The sequence below is a fragment of the Odocoileus virginianus genome, chromosome 26, assembly GCF_023699985.2.
Source record: "Odocoileus virginianus isolate 20LAN1187 ecotype Illinois chromosome 26, Ovbor_1.2, whole genome shotgun sequence".
Lineage (NCBI taxonomy): Eukaryota > Metazoa > Chordata > Mammalia > Artiodactyla > Cervidae > Odocoileus > Odocoileus virginianus.
In genome coordinates this window covers 13,077,246-13,097,737 of record NC_069699.1, presented here as the reverse complement: position 1 = coordinate 13,097,737, position 20,492 = coordinate 13,077,246, and the positions used below count along the sequence as shown (strand labels likewise).

The 20,492-nt window shown below is 47.6% G+C and overlaps 2 long non-coding RNA genes across 5 annotated transcripts in view; one reads left to right on the top strand and one right to left on the bottom strand.

Annotated features, from left to right (window-relative positions):
- Nucleotides 1–20,492, bottom strand: part of LOC110145183 (uncharacterized) — a 90,119-nt gene that overhangs the window by 51,691 nt on the left and 17,936 nt on the right. For 3 of the 4 annotated variants that reach the window (XR_011483621.1, XR_011483623.1, XR_011483624.1), the window contains one exon: nt 14,679–16,195. The exons of the other annotated variant lie outside the window; for it this stretch is intronic. This is a non-coding gene — a long non-coding RNA (uncharacterized lncRNA). Of the gene's footprint in view, nt 1–14,678; nt 16,196–20,492 lie in introns of those variants that run through there. 4 annotated transcript variants of the gene reach the window in all.
- On the top strand, nt 4,018–19,914 carry LOC110145184 (uncharacterized). The gene is made up of 6 exons (XR_002316122.2): nt 4,018–4,613; nt 5,051–5,105; nt 5,215–8,594; nt 10,941–11,180; nt 15,340–15,425; nt 16,248–19,914. It is a non-coding gene; the product is annotated as an uncharacterized lncRNA (long non-coding RNA).

Genomic DNA, 20,492 nt, shown 5'->3' with positions numbered 1-20,492 from the left:
TCGCCCTCATCGGTCGCTTGGATACAAGACTCGGAGCGTGTAAATGCTCAAGGCTCCCCCGCGATGAAGCAGCTGGGACAGGACCTGAATCCATGACCCTGGAAATCAGAGCATCTTCCCCTATGACCCCCCACTGTCTCCCCCCCCGACCCCTCCCCACCATGTACACATACAAAGTTTGCTTCTGAGTAACAAGAGGGCTTTGGCACCACTTTCTTCAGGACCCAGCAACTCTTTGGTTGGGAGTGATGGTTGTGTTGTGTTGTGCTCTGCTTGAGGTCAGCGTCCCATGGGAAAGGGTGAGGCGTGGGCCAGAAGTGTTGGCAAGGCGTCCCTCTCCCGTTCTCACTAACGAAAGCACTGGTACTGCCCAGAGCTGGGGGGTGGGGGTCTCCTTGGGGACACATTCCTTGCTGCTGTAAATACTGTTGATGTGGTTTGTGGTTTTGCCTTTTAAAATTAAAAAATCACAGTTTCTCCAATCCAGAGTCATGTGGGTTCATTTTGAGACTGTTAGGAAAATGCAGAAAAGCATAAAGAAAAGCCATCTTGTCTGGTCTCCTGCCACTGCAAGCCACAGTGAATGCAGGCTTGCTGGGTTCCCCTCCTGTTTCCTGTTGCCCCCTCCCCGTCCCCAGGGGCCTCTGCCTGGAGCCCCATCTACAGGCCCCGCATGCTCTCCTAGGGCAGGGCCCCACTACCTGAGAGGCCTGGCAGAGGGAAGGAGAGTGCTATTGGGGGGAACTTCTTCCCCCGGTCCCCTGCCTGCAGGGTCACCTCTCCCCAAGCTCACTGCTCCTTTCAAGACCCAGGAGACTAACAAGACACTCGGTCCTGCCAGACTCGTAACTGTCCCTCATCTGCTTCCTTCTTTTGGCCCCCCAGGGTGCAGCGCCAGCCGTGTCCCCAGCGGCCCACACCTTTGTAAATAATTCCTCCCCAAGCTACCCTGTTTTGAACGGGCCATCTACTTTCCATTGGGAACTGGATGGCGTCACTTTCTGAATCACTCGTATTTCAAGAGCTTTCCCCTGACGCTCCCACTGCCATGGTATTTCCTGAGGCTTCCACAGTCAGGTACAGAGTGTGGAATAAACTTGGGCGTCCTCAGGCAGGAAGGCACTGGATTTCCTGACTCTTTCCTGCTACCACCGCCCCCAACCTGCCCTTGCGCAGAGCACCACCCGGGCTCTGTCCACGTGTTCGGCCGGGAAGGGTTCCCTGTCTCTACCCACACCCGAGCACCTGCAGCTCCTCTGGCCCCTACATCTCCACTCAAGTCCTTCCTTTCACCACCAGAATTATCTCCATGAGGTCCCACTAGAAAAGGACGCTGTAGGAGAGGAAAAAGGAACTCTCTGCACACGACCCTGCCTCGGACCCCCACTCACTGCCTGGCCGAGTCTACTTGCGTGGGTAGAGGCAGGGAACCCTCCCCGTCCAGGTGTGTTTGAGGGAGGCAGGGGTGGGGAAGAGAACAAAATGTGCACCTTGGTCAGAGACTTTTGTGGGATTGTTGAAACAGGGGGATGCAGATGGGAAAACAGCACCAGGGACTCAAGAGAAATTTCTCTCTTATCATTTTCCAAGAGCCAGGTAGGTATGTAAAAAGATGACAGTGCTGCTCATGGCCCTAGGAAGATAGACTTCAGAGGCAATCTCAGTCTTCTGGAGTCACTTCTGAATTTATCTACCACATCTAACTTTACCTACTCATGTGGGGTCAAAAGGGAGCTTTGTGTACTAGTGACATATTTAAAACCTCCCCTTAAAAGAGAGATATGAAAACTGCCTATTTGCCCAAACAAACACTAGAAAGATAATGCAAGGAACGAGTGAAGTGATGACTTCCAGGGTGGAGGATCCAAGCAGACTTTAGCAGGGAGAGCAGAACTTCTCCATTATACTTTTAGATATTATTTTGACTTTTGAATGGTAGGAACTTATAACCTATTTTTTAAAAAAAAATTACATTTGAAAGATCTTCCCTGAGAACAGCAATAGCTCCCCTGGTGGCTCAGATGGTAAAGCGTCTGCCTACAATGCAGGAGACGCGGGTTCAATCCCTGGGTCAGGAAAATCTCCTGGAGAAGGACATGGCAACCCACTCCAGTGTTCTTGCCTGGAAAATCCCATGGACCGAGGAGCCTGGTAGGCTACAGTCCACGGGGTTGCAAAGAGTCGGAGATGACTGAGCAACTTCACTTTCTTTCACTATGTGTGTGTGTGTCTATATATATATATATAGTAACAGTGTTTAAGATAACAAAGTGTCAATGTACAAGTACCTTGCTTTTGGGGGAGGGTACAGCATTATGTAAACATCAGAGCCACAATGTATCTTCCAATCTACTTACCAGAAAAGTACAGGGCCAAGATACTGAGGTGGTGAATATAGAATACCAAACATCATAAAGATCAGGCCACCTAAAAACCAACCACACAGATAACACAGTAGCAGCAAACTGATAAAAGAGAAAACAAAACTGGCTTCCTCCGCAGTGTGGGCATTTGGTTGTCAACAGTTCTGCAGGCCCAGCAAGAGCTTTGCAAGTTGCCACATGTTGCATGCATGACAGGATTTGGGGTGGAATGCTGAATAAAAGTATTCTGGGCACATGCTAATTTTGGTTCACAAATTCAGTCATCCTTAATGACTCACTTAATAAGTTACCGGTAAGAAGGGATTAGTTCTCCCTAAATGACGGTTGGAGGATTGTGTGGCATTCACTGAGAAGAGTGGAAGGACTCATGTTTGGAAAGCAGTCTGCATCCATCAGAAGACTTCTTGCAGCTCCAGTGGCTTCAAGACCACTTTGAAAATGGCTATGTTAGAATTATGGTATTGGTACAAATTTATAAAGCTATCCCACTCTGAGATGGCCAAAGTCCTAGGGAATTTGGACTCTGTGATGGAAATAACCCCCTTCCCCATCCAATCACGCTTTTTGCCAGTGGGAAGCAGCCCTTCAAACAATGGCCCTTTTTAAGTACCAGCTTTGGCATCTGGGACAACTTTTCTAGAAACAGCTTGCTGGGTGTGTTGCAGGGGAAACACTTGGGGAAAATCTTTTCACGAGGCAGTTCTAAGAACTGCTAAGAATCGAGTAGCTCCACCCTCCTGACATTTTTAACCATGGCTAAGCTTCCCTGGCAGTCAAGTGATGATACTTTTCAGGCAAGTGTTTTAGACCCTCTTGCTTCAGGACACTCTGATCCTCCTGACCCTCTGGTCCTAGGATCTTTCCAGCATCTGCCCTGTCCTGCCCTGTCTCTCATGTCTAATTTTACACCATCCTTTGGACTTAGGGACCCTCTTGGGCTTCCCTCACTTTGATTATCTTGTATTATCATTTATGACTTGCACCCACTCTTCTTCTTCTTACACCTGGCCGTCACTTCAGTGGACCAAAGAGGAGCTAAGACACAGTCAAACGAAATCCTCAAGGCTCTTGAATCCAAACACTTCTACTCCTTGATCTGCCATCATGTACACTTAGGAACAAGTCTATGTTAAGCCACATGGCATGGATCTGTACTTCCTAGGAACTGAAATATGTGAGCATATAGGGTTGACAGTCAACTGGTTAAATACTGAATTATTTTCCTGTCACTTGGAACAGTCATTGTCCCATCACCTAGAACCCTTCCCTGGAACTCTCTGGACCTTCCCCTAATCCTGCAGCTTCAGGGGCAATGCCTGGCCAGTCAGAGGCAGGAGTGGGGGTAGAACTTTGGGTGGGTACCCTTGGCCAAAAGCCACTCTGCTAGGTCGATACCTGAGACAGACTAGTGGTTACCTGTCTGAAATATCAACCCTTTACAAGTGAGCCATGGTCTTGGAGATTCCCAGATAAAAAGATGAAGAGGAAAACAGTCAGACAAGTGACTGCTGTACCGATAACTCTCAGCCAGCAGCCTCTCCTCTTCAAAGGCTGCTCCAGAAGTGCAAAGTCTGTTTGCAACAAGCAGATGATTTACTAAATACTGCCTTTTGCCAAATTCCCAGAGGCCCTTGAATGCTGGGTGCTAATAAAGCTCAAGTTATTATTAGGCATGTGGTCTATGTAGGTCACTGCCAAGTGCTGGCAAAGAAAAGCAAAGAAAACAAGTTAACTCCAGCTAGAACGTGGACGAGGATTTGCAACCCCTTCTCCAAATGGGAAACGTGTCTGAAATCTTTTTTGTCTCCAGGACTTGGCTTCCTTACCTGTAAAAAGAGGGGCATGTCAATGACCCCCTTCACCTGTGTCTCTGAACAAGAAATAAGCCTCTTTAGAAAAAAGAAAAAGGAGGGGAGCCCACCAGGGACAAGGACTGGGAGATTCGGCCTCATTTCGAAGCTTCAGGTTTTTATTTTCTGCCACACTGCAGAGCTTGGCTTCGGTTGTACCTGGCAGCCCTGGAGAGGGACCGTGGCCATCAGCGGGGGCAGGAAACAGTTCCAGGAATTCAAGGTCTTGACTAAAGGAAACAGCAGATGTGTGCTTCCAATTCTGCTTGGACACAAGGCTTTTTTTCCAGATGCTCACAGGAAGATGACTCGCAGCAAGCTCTCAACGCTTTGGACAAAGTTCAGGATTGTTCTTTGGAGAGAGACCTCTTCCTGAGCCGTAAGGAACATACGCATTTCCCAGGCATCCTGTTGGGTGGGGATGTCCCCTCTTTACTGAGCCCTATGAGCTGGAAGGGCATCAGCACAGGCAGGAAAGTCGGCTAGAGGGCTTGCGGCTGTGTGTCTGGGGGAAGAGGGTGGGGCTGGAGGTGTCTCGGGGCCAGTGCTGGAACCTAGATGCCAGAGCACCCTCCCAGGGAAGAAGAGCCAAGACAGGCAAGCAGGCAGGGGATTTGCCTGTGCTGATGTGCCTTTTGACGGGAGGTTTCCAGGCTGAGTCATCCTGTCTGAACCTGGCAGAGAATGAGAACCCCTCGGGAGAAAGAACAGGAAGAACCAAATTCAGGCCAAGCCAGAGGGAGGAGGCAGGGTCACGGAATTTCTGGGACAGTGGAGCCCAAACTGAGCCCTGAGCATTTTTTTTTTTCTTTTAAGGAAAATTAAAACTCAAGCTACTGTACACTTCCTTCTGTTTTACAGGCCATTTGAGGTAAATCCACACCTATAATAGTTTTATTTATGTACTAAATAAGCACGTGTGGCACTTGTTTGGTGCCAGGCACATTCTTCCAGAGTTTGACAAGTTTTAACTCATTCAGTCCCCAGGACAATCAGAGGTCCTGTGAGGAGTCCTGTTTCCTGAGGAGGAAACCGAGGTGCGGCAGAAAGGGTCTAGCAACTTGCCCAAGGTGAGTCGGAGCTGGGACTGGATCCCTGGAAGGCTGGCTTCCAAGTCTGCTTTCAACCTCCCAACTTACTTTTTAATAGTTTTTTTTTAACATACAGTTTAAGATTTACAGAAAAATTAATAAAGCACAGAGGGTTCCAAAACATCCCTTATCCAGTTTCTTCTGTTACAGACCTCTTACCTTAAGATGGTCTACTTGTTACGATTAATGAACGAGAACTGATCACTATTCTTAACGGAAGTCCACAGTTTATCTGGATTTCCTGAATTTTTTCCTAAGGTCTTGTTCTGGTTTAGGATCCCACCCAGGTTCCTGCAGTCCTCAGGCCTCTTGAGCCTCCTCTTGGCTGTGGCAGTCATTCTCTCCAACACTCCTTGTTTTCGATGTCCTTGATGGTTTTGAGCAGTGCTCATCAGGTGTCTGGGGATGTGTCTGAAGGGTCCTCTCATCATTAGACTGGGGCCCAATCCTCGACTTTTAATAGTTCCAAGGAGCTCCTGCCAGGCAGGTGCCAACCTAACGGGGACCTCTGCCCCTGTTTGGCAGAAATCCACACTAGGTACTTTTTCTCTTATGTATCTGTGTTTCAGAAGGAAAGGGAGGACTCTGATTGGTAGTTTGCCAAATCATCGGGTTCCAAGTAAAGAGAATCATCATACCTGAGACTCTCTCGCTGGGGTAAAGCCCTTGGTCTATGCGAGTTTCCATCTTCCGGGGTCACAGGGTGCATGTGGTCCCTCCAGCCAGGCCCTGCTCATCCCTGTTAAGACTCAGATCCTGGCACAGAGGAGCAGGAAGGGAGCAGTAGGGGACTTGGTCCTGTAGGGCTCTGGAGGGTTCTGTTTGCTTCCTTTCAGGCAACACTTCCTCCAGACTCCCATGAGCCCAAAGCCACAGTCCACAACCCATTCGAGGCCAGCTGCCTGCCAGCTGCCAAGCCTTGGCTCTGTCTCTGACCTCTCCACTCCCGCTGTTTCTTCCGAGGCACCTCCTCAGCTTTTGCATGTACGGAGAAGCTGCCTCACTCCCCACCTTCCTCAGGTGTTGTCTTGGCAGGCGGCCCTCCTTCCTAGATGACAGACCACACCATCAGATGGATCCTGACAGTCCAGACTGGGAACACTGCCATTTGATTTTGCCAGGGAGAATTCTGATCAGAAACACATTTACACATGAGGGAAGTGCTTGAGATACAGTCCTGAGATGATAAAAATACATGCCACCTTCTCAGAAAACTAAAAATAGAATGACCATATGATCTAGCAATCCCACTCCTGGGCATATGTCCAGACAAAACTATAATTCAAAAAGATTCATGCACCCGTATGTTCACTCTTCACAATAGCCAAGACAAGGAAGCAACCTAAATGTCCATTGACACATGAATGGATAAAGAAGATGTGGTACATACATACAATGGAATATTACTCAACCATTAAAAGGAATGAAATAATGCCTTTGCAGCAACATGGATGCAACTAGAGATTATCATACTAGGCAAAGTTAAGTCAGAAAGACAAATACCATATGATATTACTCTTATGTAAAATTTAAAAATGACACAAATGAACCTATCTATGAAACAAGACAGAATCATGGACATAGAGGATAGAATAGTGGTTATCAAGGTGGCAAGAGGGATGGCCTTGGAGTTTGGTGTTAGCAGATGCAAATGATAATACATAGGATGGATAAACAGTCTTACTGTATAGCATGGCAAACTGTATTCAATATCCTGTGATAAACCATTAACAGAAAAGAATATGAAAAACAATGTGTATATATGTATAACTGAGTCACTTTTCTGTATAGCAGTAATTAACACAACATTGTAAATCAACTATACTTCAATAAAAAAAAGTTTTTTTAAGTACATGCCACCTTTTAAAACCACAGCAACCCAAGACAGGAAAGCTGCAAACAGAAGTGCATTTAAAACTCAGCAATGGGTTGCAGGTGTGGGAAGAAACCTTTTATAGGAAAATAATAGAGGGAAGAAAGTCCTGCCTTCATTGTCACCTGCATCTTGTCCCAGCGCAGAGCCTCACCACGTTCCAAGGCAAACTCCCAATGAAGGCTGGCTGTATCAACAAGGGATGCAGAGTAGGCGTTTCCCGGCTGCTTCCAACAGGTCACAGCCAGGACTTCCCATCTCTTTCCCTCCTTGCCTTCAGTCTGAATAGAACAGACAACTCTGTGGCTCGTTTTACCTTCCCCACCCTCCTCGTCCTAGGTTGAATCATTAGTCTCAACTCCTCACCCTCTGCAGCATCCACACTCTTTGCTCTATAACTCTGCAGAGCCCCCCGAATCTCCAGGGGATGGGGAGGGGAGCTTTGCTGCCCCATGATTTTAGATTCAACCAGGGTGAAGGAGCAGAGGTGACCGTACAGCGGTCTGAAATGTGCCTGTGTGACTAGGCGTGTCCTCTTATGCCTCCCCCATCACCAGGAAAAGAACACGCCCCAGCTAGGTTGCTGGTCCCGGGAAGATGACAGGCTTATAGAACAGACCTGGATCCGAAAGATCCAGGCGGTCCAACTACATCCCACGTGCCACAACTAAGAATTCGTACACTGCAGTTAAAGATCCCGCGTGCGACAACTTAAAAAAAATCCTACAGGCCACAACACATGGCACAGCCAAACAAATAATTTTAAAAATTAAAAAAAAAAAAAAAAAAAGGGCAATCTCAACCCAACTCAGCTGATCCCAGTCAAGATTAGCCAAACCCCAGCTGACATGTATGAGAGACAGACAAACGCCCCCTGCTACTAGCTTTCAAGTCGTTTGGCACCAGCAATAGTACCTGCATAGGGATACACAGGAGCAAGGTTTCTGGCAAGGAGAGACTTTACGGGAAATGAAGCCTTCATGTCCCAGGAGACCATTCCTAGCTTATTTGAGTCTTCTTTTTTTTTTTCTTTGCGGAGATGCCACTGTCACTAGAACTCACCTCTCCCAAAATGCATTGGTGTGTTAGTAATAACAGTAATTAGCATTCACCTGGGGTTTTACAGGCAGGAGGGAATAGCAACATACAACTATCTTGTTTGGTGGAGAGGCCGGGATCATCACAGTCATTTTGCAAAGAGAAAATTAAAAACCCAGACGAGTTGGGTGACTCACCAGGACCGGACCAGGAAGAAGCCGTCTTAAGGAATAACATCATACGGTGCTCCTCACACGGGCATGGAAGTCACGTGAGCGCGCGCATGCGCACATGCGCCTGCGTACCCGCGCATGTGTGCTTCGTCACCTTGTCGTTATTAAAGGGATACACGCCAATGGTAGGAAAACAATACAGAAACGCTGAAAGCGTTAAGAAAATTAAAGTTTTGGGAATTCTTAGCAGTACAGTGGTTAGGACTGTGTGCTTCCAGTGCAGGGGGCACGCGTTCGATCTCTGGTTGAGGAGCTATGAGTCCACAGGCCACACAGCTCAGACAAAAAAAAAAAAAGTTCCATTCTATCCAGTAGTATTTTATTTGTTATTTTAAATGCATTTATACTAACTATATATTTTTATAAGTTAGAAGCATACTGCATATATAAGAATATTTCCTATGGCATTTAAAATTCTTTAAAGGCAATTTTTAATGAACAGTTTATGTTCTATGACTTACTCTAATTTGTTTAAACATTCTTTATTATTGTAAATGTAGCCTGTTTCTAATTTTTTGCCATGGAAAACAATGTTTTGGTGAAATCTTTGTTGGTGCATGCATGGTATGTGCTTAATGAATGGTAGCTGGTATAAATCTCTGTCTACATTCCTGATAATCTCCTTAGAATAAACTTCCAGATGAACTTCTGGGTTAATAGGTTTGAACATCTAAATAGTTTTTTTATACATATCGTCAAGCTGCTTTTCAGATAGAATGTCCCATTTCTATTACTAATGTTACAGGGGCCCCTTCTCACAGTCTCCTCACTAGTACCAAGCATTTTCTTTAAAACAAAGTATTCACTTGATTGGTGAGAAATAGTAGTTCATTGTTGCATTTTTCATTCCTAGTGAGACTAAAAGATACAGCAGGAATTTCCATGGCTGTACAGTGTTAAGACCTCACCTTCCAACACAGGCAGTGTGGGTGCAATCCCTGATTGGAGAGCATGTGAGATCCAAGATCACACATGCCTCTTGGCCAAAAATTCAAAACATAAAGCAGAAGCAATATTGTAATAAATCCAATAAGGACTTTAAAAGTGGTCCACATCAAAGAAAATCTTTAAAAACTTACTCCATAATTATTAATCATCAGTAACAGGAGCCCTCTGGATCAGAGCCTGGCACAATAGTTTTGAATGAACAAATGACCAAAAGGGGGACCACCACGCTATGCGACTAAGTAGTACTGCTAAGACCATGCTAAAGATTGAGGCTGTTGATTGCGTGGATGGCGGTTTATTCCTAGTTCTTTCTAGATCAGTACAGTCAATTGAAAGCACTTCCAAAAGGACAAAATCCTGGGATAGAAGTGAGGTGTGCAGGTGTCTATTGGGGAGACAGGACTGAGAACAGGTTGCCAGGTTTTGGAACAGGCCAGTGCTCACAGGAACACTCATCAGAAAAAAGAGCTGGGAATGTAGCCGCTGGTCGGTAATTTGGGGGCTGGAGCTGCCAGTGGGACCGTGGTTCCTCCAGTCAACACCCTGCCCCCTCCAGCACACACTTGTGGTCACCGGGTGTATCTGGGTTCTGCAGATAATTCTGTTCTCAGGGGGAAGTTACGACTGTGAACTCTGGCTTTCCCATCTCCCTGCGTCATGATCTGACTCAGACACTAGATTGGCTGAGCTGGGTTAACCCCTGGGCCTCTCCAGGGTTTCTGTTCCTCTGGGCCTGGCCGAGACCTCCTCCTCCCTGCCCTAGGCGGGGAGCCCCACTTCAACCCAGAGCACCCTGGTAGTAGCAATACTGATTACCCTGCCCTGTAATTTGTCATTCACAAATCACACGCCTCTCCTTGAAATGGACTATCTGAGGGTGGAGGAAGGGTTTTTGGTTTTTTTTTTATTATCTTTGTATCTTCAGCAGCTAAGAGTGTGGGAATGAATGAAGGAATGCATGCAGGCTCCAGGAGTCTCCAGAGTACACCAAGAATAAATTCAGTCCTTGGAACCTGGTTGAGAGAAGTAGCCCGAGATTACTCTTTATTAGTAAAGTTTCATGACGTGATTTTGTTGAGTTGAGAAGTTATAACCTGGATATGTTAGTCTCTGTGTTTGGTTGAGTTTGGGGCACAGACCACATCCCACATCCCCCTGCCATGAAGTTTTCTGTTTTTACTCTAATTTGAACCAAGTCTCAGCCAAAGCAAGGTGTTTTTTTTTTTAACCATCCACCCAGCTTTCTTCTAACAGAGTGGTTTTGAAGCTTTATTGAGTATGAGAATCATCTAGAGTACATGTTCAAATATAGAAAGCTGAGTCTCCGCTTTAGCGTTTCTAACAAGTTCCCACTTGATGCTGATGTGCGGGCCACACTCTGAGAACCACTGGTCAAAATGTTTTCATCCAGCTCATGGTCAAGGTGCCCGACTGACTTTCTCCCAAGTCAGTCTCTGGGCCAGGGCTCTGGTCTGTTCATCCCCAGGACAGTTTGAACTGTCTTTTCTTGGCCTTCTGCATAGGCGCATGGGACCATCCTGGCCTGTGTTAAAAGGCCATCAGGACCTAAAAATGACTGCTACAGGATCTGAGACCTCATCAGGACCCCTCCTGGCTTTCTGGAGAAGCACATGAGATTCAGGAAATAGAAGCATACATCCTGGGAAAACCCCAAACTTCAGGAGCCAACCTTTGGACATCAGACAGCAGCAGCCAGGCGCCTCACACACCCTCTTCCAGAAGGGGTCACCTGGCTGTAACCTGTGAGTCTCTGCACTCTCCACTCTGCCTCAGCCCCTATCCTCTCTGTCTGATGACCTTTACGGGAGAAGGTGAGAACCTGGGCTAAGACTGAATTTCCAGCAGCTTCCCTGTCATCATTCAAATAAAATCCAGGCTCTTGACTACAGACTGAGCCTGCTGGGTGCTTGGACTGCATCTCCCTTCTCTCCACCTTGTTGGTACACTCTGACCTGCTGGCCCTTGGACGGCAAGCTCATTCCCATCTTGGAGCTCAGCGGTTGCTCTGTCTGCAAAGCTGGGGCCCACAGGAGACAGGAGGCGGGCTGGTCAGGCACCCCCTCTCCAGAATGAGCTTCCTGTCCACCGTCCCTAAAGCAGCCCCGCCTCCCACCCGGTCCTTTGGCCTCGAGCACTTGTTGCCATCTGATGCCACCTCCAGAAGGGAAACCCCCTGGAGGGAGACCCTGACCTTGTCTACCTTTCCCAGCTCTGTCACCAGTTCCTCCCAGCACGTCATCCTTGTTCAGTAAGAATTTAAGGAATGAATCTTTGGTCTCCACCAGGTAGACTGTGGAAGGCAAGGACTGGCATTCCAGACCTGGGCTCTCAAAGCCAGAATCTGGCTCCAGGCCCACTGCTTAACAGCTGGTTCCGGTGGGAAAACCAAGGCCACAAGTGAGGTTTCTGTCACCACCCCCATCGCTCTGGACAGGCCCTTCTGGCTGGATTGTCCTGACCTGCCAAAGGGTGGGATGACAACTGTGCTGTCTGCCCTCATAAAGGTGTCAGGGCTCAGAGAGGTAATGACTGGGAAAGGGCTATGCCAGCAAAAAGGTGCTGACAAACCCGAGGCTTGGGGATGGTGAAGCTTCTCCATGGCTTTAAATCTGAATGTGGCATTTATTTTTCCATACACAAAAATAAACTCAAAATGGATTAAAGACCCTAACGTAAGACCAGAAACTATAAAGCTCTTAGAGGAAAACATAGGCAGGACACTCTTCAACACTCCCTCCCCAGAAAGATCCTCTAGGACCCACCTCCTGGAATAATGGAAATAAAAACAAAAATAAACAAATGGGACCTAAATAAACTTAAAAGTTTTTGCACAGCAAAGGAAACTATAAATAAGTTGCAAAGACAACCCTCAGAATGGGAGAAAATACTAGCTAATGAAACAACTGACAAAGGATTAATTTCCAAAATATACAAGCAGTTCATGCAGCTCAATACCAGAAAAACAAACAACCCAATCAAAAAGTAGGCAGAAGACATAAATAGACATTTCTCCAAAGAAGACATACAGATGGCTAATAAACACATGAAAAGATACTCAACACTGCTTGGTATTAGAGACATGCAAATCAAAACTACAATGAGGTATCACTTCACACCAGTCAGAATGGCCATCATCAAAAAATCTACAAACAATAAATGCTGGAGAGGGTGTGGAGAAAGGGGAACCCTTTTGCACTGTTAGTGGGAATATAAATTGATACAGTCACTATGGAGAACAGTACAGAGGTTCCTCAAAAAACTAGGAATAAAACTACCATATGACCCAACAATCCCACTATGGGCATACCCCCTTAGGAAACCATTTTTTAATATATTTATTTTTGACCAGGCCACATGGCATGCAGGATCTTACCAGGGATGGGACCTGCATGGCCTGCATTCGAAGCACGTAATCTTAACCACCATACTGCCAGGGAAGTCCCCGCATGTGGCATTTAATTTTAGATGAGCTTTTCATTCTTGTAGTTAAAAAAAAAAAAAAAGCATTGTTTTAATTTCTTCGTAAGCTTAAGGTAACCCTTTCACAGATTTTAAATATCTAAGGAATTCCGCGTGAATTCTGGAATTGGAAGCCCTGCTAAGAAGTCCTTGTTGTTTAGTCACTAAGTCGTGTCTGGCTCTTTGCGACCCCATGGACTGTAGCCGGCCAGGCTCCTGTGCCCATGGGATTTCCCAAGCAAAAATACAGGAGTGGGGTTGCCATTTCCTTCTCCTGGTCGTTTGTCTGCTTCAGATTTCCTGCCCACAAATGCATTTGTCTGTTGTGCTCTCCAGGTGGGCCTTTCTGCTTGGCATTAGGTAACTGAAGGTCTGAGTTAAAGAACAATTTTGGGTCCACATTCCCAGCCCTAGGGACAGTTGAGGGAGGATCTTAAAAATCGATGTTAGATGACTTTAGATAAATGGCTCAGTTGGAGAGATCTAAACCTCCCACAGGCCTGAAATGGACTCCAGACATCTCTGGTCTTCCATTTCTCACCTGGATAAGGAATTAAAGGAGTACATTCCTTCTGGCGAACACTGGGGAAGAAAAATACAGGATGCCCAGTTTCATCTGCATCTTAGATGAGAAACAAACAATATTTTAACATAGATATACCCCAGGAGATATTCAGGACATTCTTGTACTTTAAACAGTATTCATCAGGGACTTCCCTGGTGGTCCAGTGGTTAAGACTTCGAGCTTCCACTACAAGGAGCATGAGTTGGATCCCTGGTTGGGGAACTAAGATCTCACATGCAGGGCAGCACAGTGAAATAAATAAATGGGCTATTTTGTTTTAAGTATTCATCATTTATCCATTTGCTCTGTATTTTACCTGGCAGGGTCTGTTTTGATCATTGAGTCTTTGGTCCTAGGAATGGAGGGACGTGATTGCTCTCACTTTTCCTGATTCACCCTACAAATGAAGAAGGTTTTGCTCTTAGTCTCCACTTGCTCCCATCCCTTGTCCCTCCCTCCTGACCATGCCTGGTGGGTCGTGGGCAATAAAGGGACATGACCTCAAGTCACCCCACCTGAGCTCTAGCTGAAATGCTGCCCACACAGCCACACTGCTTGGAATCAGCAGGGCACTTATCAATGTGAGGATGCCAGAAAAATGCTCAGGTCCTAAAACAAACCAGGGCAGTCATGTTTTATAACTAGTGGGAGCCTTTGATTCTTAGATAAAGGGACTTGGAGACCCAGAACATTTCCCTAAATGCAGAGCGAAACTCTGGTGTCAGCTTATTTATTTTAGTGTTGCTAAATGCCACTTTTAATGCTAATAATACCTCGCACTCCTATTGTGCTTTTCATCCAGGGCTGGCCAGGTGCTGTGTTCACATTAAGCAGCACAGCCCTGAAGCCCCTGGATTACATCATTCGACCGAGAGCTTCTTCCAGGTGGAACACACCAGAACAGAAATTAGGACTAGTGGCATCTGAACCTGAGCTGGGTGTTGGACGTTAGGTACAAATTCCCCAACCCACACACACTCCTAGCCCTTCAAGCACAAAATTGGTGCTACCTTCTTTTTAAATAACCCCCTGCCTTTGGCACAATGACAAACACAGCAGGTGCTCAATAAATGTTTGCTGAATGTCTGAATGAGTAGCGAACAAGTCGGTTAACTGAGAAGTAAACCTTGAGTTCCTTTATTTGCTTTATTTTTCTGTGTGTAGGGCATGTGGCAGCAGCTGTCGGTCCTATGTCAACACCTCAGACTGTTTAGCATTTCTTCTTTTTTATGTAACTTTTCCCCCCTTTAAACAACCTGATTTCTTTTTTAAAATATTTGTTGATTTTATTTATTTGGCTGAGCCGGGTCTTAGTTGCGGCCCACAGGATCTTCTATCTTTGTTGTGGCATGTGGGATCTCGTTCCTCGACCAGGGATCGAACTGGATGTCACTCATTGGGAGCACGGAGTCCTAGGCACTGGACCACCAGGGAAGTCCCTGTTTAGCCTGTCTGAGCACAAGGCCTCTCCTGGGGCTTCTGCTCCCAGCAACACCTGTATCTGTGTCAGAGGACGGATCATGGGCAACAGGAACAGCATGTTCCCTGCATGTCCTGCCCCTGCAGCCCTTTAACTGATGACAGAGGGCTATAAACTCTCCAATTCCCTCATCCCTGATGGGGACACTTAGGTGTCACCTACAGCGTCCCCGAGGGACTGTGCCAGCGTTACCCTTCCAGGGATGTGGCCTGACGTTCATGCCCATGTCTGTCCTCCTCCCCTTCCCAGTCTTGTTTCCCCACCCTACGGGACACTTCCTAATGAGTCACTTTCACTAGAATCTCCCCTCGGGGTCTGCTTCCGGGGAACCCAGCTTGCCACTGGAGCATTTTGGCTCTCATCTTCTCAATGGTGCTGACTTTTTTTCTTGGACCAGGAAGAACCTTCTAGGAGGAAACAGCAAGAGCCATGACAACCACTGGTCTTACTACTGGATGAAGAGCAAGAGAAGATGAGGAACAGGTGAGGACTTTACTTCCACAGGGGCTAGAATATAGAATTTCAGCTTGGAATTTTCTTGAGCAAAGACAGCACAACTATGGGACCTGGCCAAGTAAGCTTCCAAGTAGTCACATAAGCATGCAGTTCTTCTTACAGGCTCCCCATCTGGGGGCTCTCTTCAGGCAAACCCCTGCAGGAGGAGGAAGTCAAGACCAGTGCTTGCTAAATGATCAATGCAGCCCCCAGAGATGGGAGGTCAGGCAGGACCTAGAGCGTGGGTGTGTGCTAAGTCACTTCAGTCGTATGCAACTCTTTGCGATCCTATGGACTGCAGCCTGCCAGGCTCCTCTGTCCTTGGGGATTCTCCAGGCAAGAATACTGGAGTGGGTTGCCATGCCCTCTTCCAGGAGGACCTAGAAAAGAGAATGTTTTTCGTCTTCTTCCATTTACATCAAGAAAGCCCACGAGCAAAATGGTGGGGGTGGGCAGGCTGAGTCAGTGTGATGGGTCAGGGGCCCTGTTTCCTCAAAAAGACTTTGAGAGAATCATTTCTGCATACCCTGGGGGCTTTCTGGTCCCAAGACTTCTCGTTTATAGAGATCAAGTTCAGATGTTTGAAGGGGTGAGTCCTCTTTCCATCCAAGGGTTCCAAGCAGACCAGATGGGCTGGCATTTAACAACTTTCCTGGCTGAACTGCAGGAACCACGGCAGGGGTAGGCATCCTTGGGCTCCCTGAGAGTTTATTGGTTTGTTACATTTTAAACAGCTCCGGTGATGCTGCCGTAACCTACTTTGGAGGGAAACATTTATTATTAACATTGGTTTAACACTTAACTTTCTAGGGTATTTGTGGATGACAGAGTCATACATCTGCCTTTTTATAGTGCTTCGCAGCAGAGCACAAGACCTTCTGGCTGACACCTCATACATCATCAAAATTAAGACCTCCAGGCAAGCAGATGAAAGTAGGACGGGGTGCGGTGGGGCCAGCAACTGGGGATGACTCTGATGGCTCCCAAGTTAACCTGCCTTTAGAGAGAGACTGTTTCCATTAAGGAGCAAATTATTCTTAACATTAAGACGTCTTTGTTTCCATGACGACCCACAACAACCTGAAAGGGATGGTCCGTGGTGGCCATACGGCCAAGTGATGCTTTCGACCTCATCAGTGGCTGGTGGAGATGAATTCAGGGATGGGGGTCAGCCAGCCAGGGCTCAGCCTCCAACTGCTGGGCATTCAACACCCAGCTCTCCTGTGTTAAAGTCAGAAGAAACCTGGAAATCTGCAAGCCAAGATGAGAGCAGGTCCCCCATTTTTGTTGGGTTGGGGGGTGCTGCTCTGGGTCCTTATTGTGGTCTGCAGGTTTCCCTTGTGGAGCACGGGCTCCAGAGTATGTGCAGGCTTCAGTAGTTGCAGCATTTGGGCTCACTAGCTGTGGCACACAGCCGCTCCACGGCCTGTGGGATCCCAGCTCCCTGACCAGGGATCAAACCCACATCCCCTGCATTGGGAGGTGGATTCTTAACCACTGAACCACCAGGGAAGTCCCTCCCCTATCTTTTATAAGCATAACTGTATCATCATAGTGTCAGATTCTTTGCTGGAGACAATAATAACTGATAACTGTGAAGAAACAGTTGACAGAAGATAACATAACAAAAGGAGAAAATAGCTTTTTTTTTTTTTAAACAGAACTTCTCTTTAAGGTCCAGCACTGACATTTTGGGGTCTCTTTTGTCTGTCTATAAAAAGAAAAGTGAGAGCCCATTATTGTGTGTTTTCATAGGCTCAAACCCACAAGCCCCCTTTTCTCACTCAAATTGACCAAACGTGACAGCCGGCGGGGGGTGGGGGTGGGGTGAATTAACTTTCGATGCTCTTCAGAGGAGATCAGCCTTATCTGGGCCATAAAACCTGTCTGGGCTTTGTAACAAAGGACCATGACCTTTCTACTGAAAGGAAGCAACAATTATTGTCCCTCAGTTCTGGGTCTATAAGCATTTTTTGAGGAAGGTAAAAGAGAATCAAGAAAAAGCAAATTTCCTGAGAAGTGAGTAAGGACCCTACAATAGGCCTTGGGGGAATTCTTGTTTGAGACAACAGAAAACCGGCTGTGAAGAATGGCCTGGGTGGGGATGAAACTTAACACCCGTCCATCTGCTGGGGCCCTCTTCCTCATCATCTTTCGTCAGTCCTGTGACATTAACAACGTTGTATGACATTTGCGTCAGGCATCAGATAACGTGCCTGATGGTCTCTAAACAATACGTCCAGAGAGGAATAGAGTGTTACAACTCAAAAAAGGACACAGGAGAGGAAAGAGAGCTGTCTCTGCCCCGCTCTGTCGCTGGGCAGTAAGATTCCCCTCAAGGCACTGGACCACAGCAAAGATGGAGAAAAGCAGAGAATGCCTTCTGCCTTCTGGGGGAGAAAAACCCACAGTGGAAACTGCTGTGAGAATCGTGAAAACATCACTTTAAGCCAGAGCTTTCCTGCACTGATGTCCTTTCTCCAAGTCCAGGCTCCAATCTGTAGGAGTCGGTATCCAGTTACGCTGTACCGTTGGTCCTCTGGACAGCAGGTTCCCCTCCCCGGATTCAGGGGCTGCAGAAGCCTCAGGTACCGAGGACCTTCGTTCTGTGTCACCATATAGAAGGGACTTGGGCATCCAGAGTTTGATGTCCCAGGGGGCCCTGGAACCAAGTGCCCATGGATCCTGAGGGATGACTGCTCTTTTTGTCTTTGGTCCCTAAGTGATGGGACGTTGAAGTTTGTGTCTGCAGGACTCTCAAACTGTATCAATGCACCAGATACAGATGTCTTCATGGTAGGAGGGACTGGGGCTTTCTGTCCCTGAACCTGCATGCCAACAGCGGGGAGGCTCAGCTCTCATCTGGCGTAACCCTGATTGGATGGCTAACCTGAGGGCACACACTACCTGGGGCAAAGGTAACTAGCTTTGCTATAACGACATCATAAAGATGACTGAACAGGATTAGATGGCTGGATGCTGATGAACCGTTTAGGGCCGCTGTAAAACCACTGAGCATCGCAGGGCTCCCTCCAGCTTCTGGGGACCTTGGGTCAAGTGCTCATCAGATCCTGCTCATCCCTCCTGTGTGAGATCCCCGACCCTTGGTTCTGCTCCATAACGCCTGCCCTCCCCGCCCTCCTCGCCCTCCCCTACTGACACAGGCCCCACGGGGAGCTGTCACTTCCCTCCTCCCGGTCCCCGCTCCCCGCTGACGTCTGCAGCCCAGGGCCCTGGCTTTTCCTTTGACCCAGTGAACCTGCAGGCAACGCCTTTCCAGGCAGCAGGTGGGAACCACGTCTGAGTCACATTGGGATAAAGGAGACGTGGGAATGGCGAAGGGACACGGTGTCTAAGAACGTGACCTGGAAGCAGAGCTAGGTCTCGGGTGTGTGTGTATGTGTGTGTGTGTGTGTGTGTGTGTGCGCGCGCGCGCACATGTGTGCACGTGCGTACCTTTCACTAAGGGACAAGGAAAACCAAGCTGGGGCTTTGCCGCCTGGTTCCCGTGCAAACTCTCCCACCCCCAAGCCCAACAGCAGCTGCGAGGAAGGGGTTTCTTCAGAATCCCAGCTGCCCTCCCTCAACTCATTTGCCCCAGCAGACTCTAAGGCTGAACTTCACTCTCCTCATCATCTTTAAAATGTCGGTTAAGCCTCTTGATCTGGGCTCAAGCAAAGGTACCTTTTGAAGAAGGTGATGTTATGGATTCCCACTGGAATGGACAGACGCTCTGCCCACCCCAGCCCTGATACATAGACCTAAATGAGGACACAGTGGGAAGGAGAGGGGTTCAACTCCCCCAGGTCTTTTCCTGATTTGTCCTGAGCAGCAGGTGAGCCTAGTGGGCAGGGCTAGGACTCCAGGGCTAGACTGCTTAGGCCAGCATCCCAGCTCTGCCAGTGGCAGGTTCTGAGACCCTGGGCAAGTCATTTAACCTCCCAGTGCCTCCAGTTCTTTTCTGAAAAATAGAAGTACCTTCCCTGTCATGTGGGGTTGTCAAGAGGTCCCAGTGAGTTCAAGCACACATAGGCTTTGGACCGCACCTCACGGCTGTAAGCACTCTTCAACTTGCCTTAAAGGCAAAAGGAAGACGATTGTGTCCTAAGAAAGGCCGAGGAACTCAGCCACATTGTCATGCTACTTCCCTGTATTGACTGTTTACACTGAAAATGAGGACATAGAAAGAAAGGGCAACCACAGTTTCTTTTCCCTTCAGTCTTTCCTTGCTCATCAGCAAGATGAGGGCAGAGAGCACTGGTAAAACGTCTGTGTATGGAGAAGTGAAACAAGGAGATAAGAGTCAGATGCAGCATTTCCATTGTTCTGGAAGAGATGAACTAGAGATGCATGTGCATTTATGAAATACTAACTACATCACCTTGGAGGTGCCGCATCGGAGTTCTGTGTGCATTTAGAACCGTCACGGTGTAATCTAAAGATGAACAATAAAGATCATGCTAATGTTAATAAATAATATGTGTGCATGTATACTTGGGACAGCATTACATCACAAATAAAATCACGATGACAGATCAGAGAGAGACCACCAAAGAAAGGTAAAAGGCTTTGTGTTTTAGGACCTCCAATGACACTTTTCCTGCTCTTTTGAACGAGGGGCCCTGCATCTTCATTTTGTAAATTATGTAGAGGGCTGCACCGCAGGCTGACTCCTTGATGTTCTTCTCACAAACCTCTCATTCAGCCTCATTTCTCTTAGAGCCAGGAGAGTTTAAGGGTGGAGGGGGAGGCAGAAGAAGGGCTGCTGGGGTATTTTCAACTGGGGCCTGACTTCCCGGAGGCACTGAGATCCCCCAGAGGGTCCTCTGAGGCCCCGTGGCCACCTGTAGTCAGTACTGTCAGCAGCTGAGAGGATGGCATAGCCTCCCCCCACCCCCCCAGACACAGCTCCGCATCCAGTGTTTTGCCAGATGTCAGGTCTGAAAGGCAGCTGCAGCCAGAGGAAAGGAAAACGATGCCGCCTCATGAAGGTGGGTGTTGTCAGCCAGGGCTCAGGCCGAGGACTGGCCCGGCGCTCGGCTCTGAGTGGCAGGA